Source organism: Ursus arctos, unplaced genomic scaffold (genome assembly GCF_023065955.2).
Source record: "Ursus arctos isolate Adak ecotype North America unplaced genomic scaffold, UrsArc2.0 scaffold_10, whole genome shotgun sequence".
In the NCBI taxonomy this organism is placed as follows: Eukaryota; Metazoa; Chordata; class Mammalia; order Carnivora; family Ursidae; genus Ursus; species Ursus arctos.
Window position 1 is genome coordinate 31,653,651 of NW_026622764.1, and position 7,810 is coordinate 31,661,460.

Here is a 7,810-nt window from a genome sequence, read left to right on the forward strand (position 1 = left end):
CAGGACAACGGGTATTTATGCAATGGTGGGAGAACAATGCTTTGGAGCCATACTGGGGATACCTTCCCCCTCCATATGTACCAAAGTCTAATGCCGAAAAGGAGAAATGATTAGTTTTAGCTGAAAGGGTGAAGGGAAATTGTATCCTTGGGAGAAAACCAGGTTTAAATCACATCAAGAAGATGTAATGAGTCTTCTGTGAAGATGATTAAGATAGTAGAATTTTTCTTCATCATGAAATAGAATTTCTGGAAGACGTAAAATATTACCAGACAGTTGAATAGTAGGAGGCTGACCAGGGGAGAGGAAACACAGAAAAGCATCAGTATAAAAAATTGGAAGATAGCCCGAGGAGTTTCCTTTTTTACTAAGATGATAGGTTGTAAGGCGCAATGAATTAGTGGGCATCAGATTTTAAGGGAACACTGGGGACAAGTGCTTTGAGGGCTGGCTCAGGCCGAGCTTCAGATACATCCTAGGACAGGTAGGATGAGTGATGAGCCTTCTGTGACCTTTGTTTAGGGTTCCTATGTGAACCTTACTGAGAAGTTATGATGTCTCTAAAGAAATTATAACTCAGAAATTACATAGTTTCCAGGTACTTTCCTCCTGGTGGAAACCTCCCAATGAGAGGGATGACCTAAGCTTTTGAAGGAGTAGGGTATGGCCTAGACTAGGTCTCATCTTGGTGATGCCCCTGGCAGCATCAGTCAGAGATGAAATCCAGAAAAAGGAGACCCTCACTCTCAAAGGCATAGAAAGTTCAGAAAACCATAACCATTGTGTCTGACACATGGGAAAGAGAAAAAAAAAATTGTTGAATAAATTAATATGAATTGTTAAGTTTTAACTTACTGTTAGAAAATATAAGCTTTGATAGCACGTTTTCAAATTGCTTAAAAGAACTAAGAAATCCTTGTGGAGCACCTGGGTGGTCAGTCAGTTAAACGTCTAATTCTTCGTTTCAGCTCAGGTAGTGATCTCAGGATCGTGAGATCGAGCCCCGTATGGGACTCCACACTGGGCATGGAGCCTGCTGCAGATTTTCTCTCCCTCTGCCTCTGCCCCTCCCCTGCTTGTGCACACTGTCTCTCTCGGGAAAAACAAAACAAAAAACTTGTCATTCTTTCTGGCTTCCCTGTATCTGAGCCACTTCTCTACTTGGGGGAGTTTCCATTTTATAAGTTAGAGGTAAAAACTAATGCCAGTTCCTCATTTTTCAAGCCTCCCTTGAAGGTCAAAAACACACATGAGACTGAGACTCTACCAATGGGATGCAACTTCTCAGGCTCGATGCTGGGATCTGGCATGCAGAATGGCAGAGAACTACCCCTCTGGCAGGGGCTCTGGGGGCAGGATGCGTTTCCTAGAGCAGCAGGAGCAGCCATGGCAATGGCGGCCCCTGTGTTCCATGCTGGTGCATCTGTGCATCCACAGTGTGAACCACAGGACACTGGGCTCAGTGCCAGTGACAGTCGTGTTCTCCCCCAGCCAGTTCTGCATGTGACTTGTGCCGTTGCTCCTGACTGCATGTCCTCCGGTCCTGGTGTTTCATACCCAACATCCTTTCAGTAAATTCAGTGTCTCCTTAAATCAGATACATCGGGTTTCTTATTTTGGCAACTAAAAACCCTACTGATACAGATACTTGCTCCAGAAATGGGATGCTAAAATGAGGAATTGGATAAATGGAGGAGGTGCTGTACTTGGTCGTAAAAACACTGGGAAGTTAGTGACTCTGTGTATGTGGTTGTGAAGCAAGGCACCTGTTGAGCGCAGGTCGTGGATGGACCTGCGCAGCCTTTGCTATCAGGGTAGTGGTAGGAACATCAGCGGATGCCTTCCAGGGAGGCTACATGGGAAAACAAGTGAAGACTAACGATGGACCATCTTTAAGAGAGCAGCAGCAGATACATTTGAGCCAACAAACAAGCTTACTCTTCCAGGCCCATCTTAAACAATTTTTATAAAGTTGTTTCTGCCCGACAAGAAGAACAATCCAGATGGCCAAGATTGGATTAGGGGTATTGCCTCCCCACCCAGGGTTATTGTTTTAAATTGCCTCAGGGCAGAGGTCATTCATCTGAGGTCTAGGAGGACCGGCATCATGGTGAAGTCCCTGGCATGGAGTCAGGAATTCTCAGACTCACAGTCTATTTCTAGAAAAGCTCGTTGGCTGTGTTATTATCCCGTGGAGTTGACTGGAAGCACCTGAAGCCTACTGAGTTCTTACAGGAATTGTATTACCAAAGAAAGCCCAAGGTTAATAAACAATAGCCTGTGACAGGCAATCCCCGGAGTTCCTAAGTGCCCACCAATAGGACGCAGAATACTAAGGCTCTGCAGGCCCAGGAAAGAGCATGTCTTCCAACGGTCATCTCCAGTGTTGCCATAAAGGAGAATTACATTGGTCTGGGTAGGGCGAGTGCCATGACAAATCGACGCAAAATGGGCAGATGTCTCAAACACCATAGAAATCGTATTTCTTATTCATGTAAGAGAACTGAGCAAGTGAAGAGGTAGATGGTACAGCCTTTATCCATGCAGGAATTTAAGGATCCAGGCTGGTTCTACCATATTAAACATGATCTTTTAAGCTAATCTCATTGAGAATCTCCATTTCAGTGAGCTAGAAGGAGGGAGAAAAAGGAGCACATAAACATCAGTGCTGGTGGTCTTATGAGTGCAGGCTGGTAGTGATATGTGGCACTTCTGTTAATATTCTATGGGCTAGAATTCAGTCCACATGGCTACAGCTAAGTGCAAGGAAGGCTGAGAAGGGTGGCCTCACTGTGTGCCCACGAGGAAGGAGAAACAGGTATTGGAGAACAGCTAACCATCTCTGCCACAAAAAAGGAAAGAAAGACGGCTCCTGAGAGCACAACTGGGCTATAGAATTGGGTGCCTCTCTCTACTATCTGGATAGGAAGTCCTTGCTATTGTTGTCCAACAGAATGCAAGTGCTATGAACCAGTGACTGTTGTCAGTCATTTCCTATCTATCAAAGTTGATAGGGCAGGTGGAAGGCATGGGGATTGGTAAGGGGAAAATTTATCCTATAAATTTATATAGCATATGGCTATGCTAGTGATGAAAATTTGTTTTTAGCCCTACGTCCATAGACCATGATGGAAGAAGTTAACAATTAAAGCCCAGAAATCCTGGATGTAGACTTGGGCGTACTGACTGATGAGACTTTGGGCAGTCTCCCTTTAGGGAGGAGTTGGACATATTTTATATAGATGTGAGTACTTTTATCAAGTGTGAATGGTATGAAGGGTATATATTTAGATGTTAGTTGAGTAAAGGGTGGACCTGTGGAGACATTTTTTATTGCTAGCCCAACATCAATTTCCCTGTTTCCTCCATTCAACAGACCTAAAATTGTGTTCACATAGCCCAGTCTTTTTTTTTTTTTTTAAGATTTTATTTATTTATTTGAGAGAGAGAGAGAGAGAGAGAGAGAGTGTGTGTGTGTGTGTGTGTGTGTGTGTGTGTGTGTGTATGCAAGCATGAGTCAAGGCAGAGGGAGAAGCAGGCTCTCTGCTGAGCAGGGAGCCTAACCCGGGGCTTGATCCCACGACCCTGGGATCATGACCTGAGCCAGTCAGACACTTAACCAACTAAGCCCCCATTCATCAGACCTCAAATTGCATTCATATAGCCCTGTCTCTTCTGAACTTCATTTAGTCAGCTATGGTCATCTCATTCCCCTCAGCCTGTGGTATAGGGAAGGGTGTGTGATGCAATTCTGGCCAATGAAACATTAAGGGAAATCTGTTGGATGGATTCAGAAAAAGATTTTATTACTAATAAAAAAAAGACTCATGGGGAAAAAGGAATCTCTTTTTCCACTTGACCTTGTTATGCACGCATACACTATCTGGAACTGTGCCTACCTTGTGTGACCATGAAGGGAACTGGACTGAGGCTAAGTCAACAGGAGCAAAACAGAGCCAAAGATGGAAAAAACCTCAGCTACAATCATGTTATTGAGCCACTAAAGTGACTGGTTTTGGAGCCACCTCCTAAGAAGCCTCCAACCCTCTCATCATGTGAGATAATACATTTTTATTAGTGTTTAAGACATTTCAAGTCATGGTTCTGTTACTTTTAGCTGAAAGCCTCCTAAGTGATAAAGATCCTTTTGTTCCATATCCCAGTCTAAACATCTCATATCACACATGGGCAGCCTAAGGTTTAGTGCTTTGTCATAGAAAATACATTGTTTCTATCTTATAGGTACAATATTCTTCGTAAATAAAGGTAGTGCTGCAAGTACATGAATGTGTGTGTGTGTGTGTGTGTGTTTCATGAGGGTGATAAATTTAGATCGATCTATCTATATTTGCTCAATTTTCCTTGTAACTGAGAACATATATTTGATAGGCAGTTGGCTGGGGTCAATGGTATAGTGCTTGGTTATGAAATAGATTGAAGTTATGTCAGAGCAGAACATGCTGTCTTGGCCTCATCAGGATGATGGGCTAACTGTCAGAAGTTACACTCACTCTGAGAGTAAATAACTTCATTACAAGCCCTCTCACATGGAGGGAATTCAGAATTCTCCTTCAAGGTTCGATTTTACACTAACTCTATTGCTTTGGACAAATAAATAGCAGAAATAAGGCTTTGCAGATGTGGGTGGCTTACATGGTATTTTAAGATCCAGTGTTTGTTTGGGGGGACTTTTTTAGCAGCTGAACATTTCCTATAAACATTTCTAAAGTTACTGCAGATAATTTTCTTCCCATTCTATTATATTATCCTCTACTTCCACCTTCCAATTATTGTGAATATGTAATGATGAAAATAACTACTATAAATAATGCATTGACTTTTTGCATCTTCTTTGCAACAAAGAGAAACATTCACGCTGCGCTGCAGGGGGACCCGGTGGCAGCTGCCGCAGTATCTCAATAGAGATGTAGGAACCATTTGGAAAAAAGCAGGTCTTCCTCCTACTTAGGATGAAGTGGGGGGAAGTATGTCTAGTAGCCATACTGATGTCCCACAGTCCCACAGTCCCACACCCTCACTTTTTAATAAGAACAATCTCCAAAGTGAACGTGCTGAACACCTGGGAACGTCAAGAGCAGGCTTCCTTCCTTTTTCCTTCTCTCTCAAGAGTTAAGGATTCTCAGGAAGACAGTGGGGACAACTGAATGGATTTGCACAACCTTGGACAGAAAATGTAATCATTTCACTCCTTGAGGCAGAGCTTTAATTGAGTAAAATCTTAGCTCACCTTATTCTACAGAGATGGATTATTCTGGAAACAACATAGGATTTGGAATCAGGAGACCTGGGTTAAAACCCCCAACTCTGCCACTAATGAGCTTTATAACTTTGCTCAGGTAGCTTCACCTATCTCTTAAATTAAGACAAAACAGCCAAATTATCCATTCATTCATTTCTTTCTTTTCTCATTTATACCCTCTTAAAACATTTGAAGTAGATTATGAAAAGTGTATCGGCAATAATCACCTGAGCTGATGAAAAAGAAATAGAAAAGCAGAACAAAGGAAAGAGAGAAAACATGCCAACTATAAAGATTGACACAATAGCCATAAACATTCATCACATTAGAATCTGAGATTCCTAGAAGCCAGGGCATGAAGGGAAAAATGAGGTTACATGTATTTGGTTTTTATTAGGGAGAGTGAATATCAGTTCCTCTGAGGACATATCGTATTTTCCTGGCACTGATTCTCAAAGAAATTGAAACCTTATAAGGATAACAATGCCCAACTCCCAGGGTTGTTAAGTGCATTAAGTATATATAAAAGCCTTTAGAAATTAAAAACTATTATTTAACACTAATTAATATATAAATATTAATTAAACATATTTCCAGAGACTGAAGTTGAAAGCAGAGAGCAGAGTTTTAACATCTTGATTCTTTTCAGTGGAAAGATTTCTTTATACTGTATGCTTTCCTGTCTTCTTGAGCAGATCACACGGGGCATAATATCACTTGTAGAAGGATTTGAGAGTTCGTCATTATAAATATTAATGATTGTGGTTTGCAGTATCCGTGGCCGTAAGCGTACATATGAAAAAAAATTATACACAGTGTATGAGGGTGAATGGAAAAGACCCCACCAATGGGTCTGGTGCTCACTTTCTAGGAAGAACAAAATCACCACTATTTATTTGCTTTTAAACAACTCGACTCTCAGAAAGGTGGAGCGAGAGCCGTACAGCTGTTGACCCCGTGGGCAGTGTAACACAGCTGTTTCTCTGCAAAACTAATTAGTGAACCTAAAGTTGAAGCAAGCAGCCTTCTCCCAAGTGATTTTCTCACCCCTCAGACAATCTTCATGGTCACTGTGTCTCTTCCCTGTCAAAGCCAGGCAAAGCAGTGTCCTTTGTTCCCGAGTCTCAGTGGTCCGGGACGTCTTCTTGTCAAGTTGTAGCCCCTCTTCCCTCACTGGCCCGGTTTGCCGCTGCCCTGTGTAGAGGAGCGCACCTCAGTACTGGGAGAAGCTGTCCGAGGAGACGGCACAGTGTCTTCCAAAGCCCGCGCACAGTGTTAGCAGCACCTCCCAGGTGCGGAGCAGTTTGCAAGCTCACGGAGGACTGCCTTGTACAGAGCTGTGGCACTTAATCCTCACGATTACTCTGTGTCTTAGTTACTGCGTTCTCCGTTTGCAGATGGAGTAAGACCTATCTCCATTAGAATCCTGCCTCTGCTCCTGAGTAGCTGTGGGCGCTCAGGCAAACAAGCTGGTATTTTTGAGTCAGTGTCCTCACCCATTAAACAGAAATAAAATACCTACGGTATTGGGTAAACACTGAATGAGGTAATATCTGTGAAACATCTCCAGAGTGGCAGTCATAGCGTAGGTACATGATAACGGCAATAAGAATAATAGTAATGGTAATTATTATTATTATTATGTTACCTAAACAGAACTCTTACAGACACACAAAAAAGTCAGTCTTGTGCTATTACAATCTTTTCACAGGTAATACTATTTTCTTAATAATACTTTGGTCCAGAATTTGAATTCATGGATAAAATTGGTGTAAAAAGAAAGAAAGAATCCCTAAACACAAACTTATTTCTCCAGAGTGAGCATAACATCTTCTAGGACTCTTTCTATGAAGTTATCAAAATGTGATCAGTGAGAAGCGTTTCTGTCCCCGGCCCTGGTTGGTGGGTGCTCTGTACTCAGTAAGTAAATGCCAGGAAGTTACAATACTGCAGAATTAGGAATTTTAATTCCTAATATTTTCATATTTTAAGGACCTCGACCCTTAGTGCCCAAAACCTTTTCTTATTTGGTTAATCCCGGCGGCCTCGGACTGTCTTCTAGGTACCTTCTGGGTTCGGTTCACCAAAATATCTGCGCTTCTTCAGCTCGGTAAATCGTTTAAAGGTGATGTATCTGAAAGCAAGCCACCAACAGTCTTCGGCAGCCTCCGAACGTGCTGAGTCTTTGTCACTGGTCATTTCCTTTCCTAACAGCGCATCTCATTGTCAGTCGCCAGCCCGACCTCGAGAAAGCACACAACGGTGTTTGCTGAGCTAGCCCAGCCTTTGCAGCCAGCGCGAGGTCAGCCCTGGAGAGAGCTTTGATCTTTTCATGGCGAGGCACATGGTCTCTGTGTCAGATATCACCAGTGGCACTATTTCACAAGTTGTTGTGCCCAGGTTGGCACGAGGACGGGGCAGGAACTAAAACTCAGAGTCAGGGATAGATGTACACGGTCAACACGGAGAGCCAAGCGCGCCTGTGCCAGCAGAACGTTGTTACAGCGGGAGCAAGAGAAGGTGCAGAGCCAGAGTCCAGGCAGGGGTCAG

The 7,810-nt window shown here is 43.0% G+C and overlaps 1 long non-coding RNA gene across 1 annotated transcript; it reads right to left on the reverse strand.

The window, feature by feature from the left end:
* Positions 1–4,056: 4,056 nt before the first annotated feature.
* LOC130542935 (uncharacterized) lies at positions 4,057–7,601 on the reverse strand. Its single transcript, XR_008957859.1, has 2 exons — positions 7,327–7,601; positions 4,057–6,454 (listed from the first exon to the last, which is right to left on the reverse strand). It is a non-coding gene; the product is annotated as an uncharacterized LOC130542935 (long non-coding RNA).
* Between the last annotated feature and the right edge of the window lie 209 nt (positions 7,602–7,810).